The following is a 3,746-nucleotide window of genomic DNA, read 5'->3' on the forward strand; positions in this document are numbered from 1 at the left end:
CCAAATCGCCAGTTCCTGCCTACTAGGTGCTTCATAAACACCAGGTAGGTGGGGAGAAGTGATCTGGTGCCATGGCAGCTTTCTCCTCCATGTCGTCTAATGGCACTGGAGAGAGAAGGGGGAAGAAAAGCTGCCTCAGCTGTAGGTCACTTCAACCTCCCTACCTGATGCTTCATAAGCACCAAGTAGATGTTTGGCAACCTTCAGTCTCGAAAGACTATGGTAGAAGCCTACAGCACCTGGTATTCCCAGGCGGTCTCCCATCCAAGTACTAACCAGGCCTGACCCTGCTTAGCTTCCAAGACCAGATGAGATTGGGCATGTGCAGGGTAACAGTTGCACCAAGTAGATGGGGAGAAGCAATCTGAAGCTGCAGCAGTTTTTCTTCTTCCCAACAGGACTGTCACTGCTGCAATCCTTTTCAATTTGCTGCCAGCAAGTCAGAAGAGGATTGGAGCACCCTTTGGGGAGGTCAGCTGGAGATGACAGTGGACAGATAGGCTGGGGCTTTTCTGTTCAACTGCCCCTCCAAGGGTGCTGCTGCAGGTGACCATTTTGGGTCACTTCATGGGAAGGCTGGCCCTGGTGCACACATGTGCAACAGAGTTGCTCAGATTTCTGTGGGATTGGAGAGTTTCATTCGTTTATAATGCAGCCAAAGCACTTAAAAATGCACTACATAACTACCACTTGTTTATTATTAGCAGTAGTAACAAATCACTACAGATTGGGATAGAGGTAACAATGTAGAATATCCATCACCACCTTCTAGGGTACACTCACCACTGCCAGTGTATTCCAGTCCTGCATGAGCTCTTTCATTGAAGCCCACAGCCCTTTGGAATAAGACCTGGGTTCTTTTCCATAACTAGAGTTGTGACATAAAGGAAATAAATATTTGATGCTTTTGTACACTGAAGTAAGGGCAGTCTTTTCCGTGGCAAGGATGTTCAAACTATTTATCGTATCCAGAGGCAACCAAGCTGTCTGTAAGGGAACTTTACCTGTTTGCGATGGATTCCCCTATGCATTGCCGAGGAGTCTATAGCATACCTTTGGGTGCACTTTTAGTTCATACAGGCAATGCCAAGGACTGTGGAGTCTCAGTTTTCATCCTGAGGGCTGATAGGGGAAGATGGTAGTGATGGGCAAGCTATCTTCCAGGGAAGCTCGAGCATCACAGCTGATCTCTGCTTGGAGGGACATACAGTAAGCTTCTGAGGAGACATACTAGCCCTGTTCAGATGTTAACAGCAATGGCCACAGTTGCAATCCAAATGCGAGCACTCACTGGCAAGCCCTGCATCACTGCCAATACATTCTACAGCCTCCCCCTCACTGCTCTCTCTCCAGGGTCTTATGTTCAGGGTCACTGTTTTCCTGTAGAACCAAACCCTGTTCCCAGGAAGAGAACCTCCCTGTAGACAGTCGGAAGTGGGTGGGACAGGGTGGAGCTTGCTGGTGCTTTCCCTCTTAGACTGTAACCAGGAGACTGACCACAGCCACTGTTGAACAGAGCTATTGTGCCCTGGTATTTGGGAAGAAGGCTATCCATTCCACTCGATGAGATAAGCATTTTCTAGAATCAGGGTCATCTGGCAGTCCTGCATAGAAGCAGTCCATGAAGGCAATCTTTTTTATTTATTTTGCAGGAAATGAATTCATAGCAACACACAGCAAAAAGTCATGCATCATTTTTACAGCACTTTCCATCCACTAGCCAGGAAAGGGGAAATCAAAGCAATTAGAACCTATTTGCTTTTCTTTATAGAAAGATTTTGAAATGCAGGCTTGGTTTCGAAGAAGGGAGGGGGGGAGAAGAACCCTTCACAAACAGTAGGAGTGTAGCTATCCATGGAAATCTGAGCAATTCTTAAGCTCTGAGGAAAGGGGTCAGGGAGAGATTTTGTAAACATAAGCTTCAGAATTCCTTAGACCCTCTGAAAGGCACCTGGAAAAGCCCATATCAAATAACAGCTCTTTTCCTTTCAGCTCTTAGGAGCCAGATTGTGTGTTATTCCTTAGAGCCCATGAATTTTAATCAAGCACCAATAAACTATTCCTTCAACCAAACACACAAACTTTCTGACAAGGATCTGCTAGGCAAAAGAACAACCTTCCAGAGGAAATAATGGCCTCCCCCAAGTCCCGCCTTCTGTCCTCATAGTTACAGCTGCACAGTCACGACATAAATTAGCAAGGTGCAGCTAAAAAATTGCCTAATTATTTTGAATCATTTCATAGAATTCAGTCCCACCCTGACTCCCTGGCTTCTGTGCCCTCAACTGTACAACCCACAAACCTGCTCCCCCCCCCCACGTTCCCACGTTCCCAGCTGTGGTGTACAAAATCACTTCTCTTAGCCTTGTTCCAACTAAAATTGGGAAATATAGGCCTGATTCAGATGTCCTGCAGAACCAGGGACTGCAGTCAGGGGAGGCAGGGGAGGCTCTTACCTAATCATGGTGATTACTCATGTTATACTTACAGTAACAAGGATAGTCAGTGTGTTTATCCAACCAACCTCACTTCTCAGAGGAGGTTATACACATAAGTGTAATTAACTAATTAAGGGCCCAATCCTACCCAATTTTCCAGTGCCAGTGCTGCTGTGTCAATGGGGCATGCACTGCATCCTTTGGAGGGGGTCAGTCACAGACGCCTCTTCAAGGTATGGGAACATTTGTTCCCTTACCTTGGGGCTGCATTGTGGTTGTACCAGTGCTGGAAAATTGGATAGGATTGGGCCCTAAGATGTTGAGCACCAAATTTTCCGCCAGCTCAGGAGTAGAACACGAGGGCTGATGCCAAAGGATGGCCATCATAGGTAGCTGTCCAGAGCACCAGACCCTCAGGAGGCCACAATTCAGATCTTCAGCCCTTTCCATATATGCCACCCAAAACCCAACACATCTACTTTGATTAAGAGCGTCACTCTGTCATGACCTCATCACTCCCATCCCTTCCACAAATGGGAGCTTTTCTCTTGGGTCACTTGTAGGAAAACTCCCATTTTTGGCTGGGGCCATCTGGAGAAGGTAGTGATGGTGCTCCATCATTGTCTCCCCAAAACACACTAACCTTCCCAAGGTACACCATAGTAGGATGGGGTTCCAGAGAGGACATGTTACCAAGTACCTCCTGTAATGGAAGATCAGAAGATCATCAGGTGGATGATGTGGTGTTGACAGCGATTCCCTGTTTTGACAGCTGTTTGACAGCTCTGGGAAGGGCAGGGCTGGCTCCACAGCTGTAATCAATCAAGGCCAATGGAGACCTGGATGGACACCTGAGCTTCATTTGACCTTGATGGGACTTTGAATGGACATGAACTGAAGGGATGGCTCACCTGAGCCTAATTGGGATCTAATGAGGTAGCTCACAGCTGAGCTGCATTTGGATCATGAGACATCCAAGGATGAAAAGCAGCTTTGGAAGGAGACAGGGCTACCCTGACCCAGGACAAAGAGCGGGACGCTGACCCAGCCAGAAGCTGGACCCTGACCCAGGACCAAGAGCAGGATGCTGACCCAGCCGGAAGCTGGACCCTGACCCAGGACCAAGAGCGGGACGCTGACCCAGCAGAAGCCGGATGCTGACCCAGAGGGAAATCCGGATGGACCCACACTGGGAAAAGGGGACTGCCAGAACTCTGCTGGAGGACACAGAAGAGAGGACTGCCAGGACCCTGCTGGAGGAGACACTCTGCTGGAGAGAACACTGCTGGAGAGGATGAACTCTACTGC

At 48.3% G+C, this 3,746-nt stretch overlaps 1 pseudogene; it reads right to left on the reverse strand.

Annotated features, from left to right (window-relative positions):
* Nucleotides 1–227: 227 nt before the first annotated feature.
* On the reverse strand, nucleotides 228–347 carry LOC136638333 (5S ribosomal RNA; annotated as a pseudogene).
* Nucleotides 348–3,746: the final 3,399 nt, after the last annotated feature.

Source organism: Tiliqua scincoides, chromosome 1, assembly GCF_035046505.1.
Source record: "Tiliqua scincoides isolate rTilSci1 chromosome 1, rTilSci1.hap2, whole genome shotgun sequence".
NCBI classification, from domain to species: Eukaryota; Metazoa; Chordata; class Lepidosauria; order Squamata; family Scincidae; genus Tiliqua; species Tiliqua scincoides.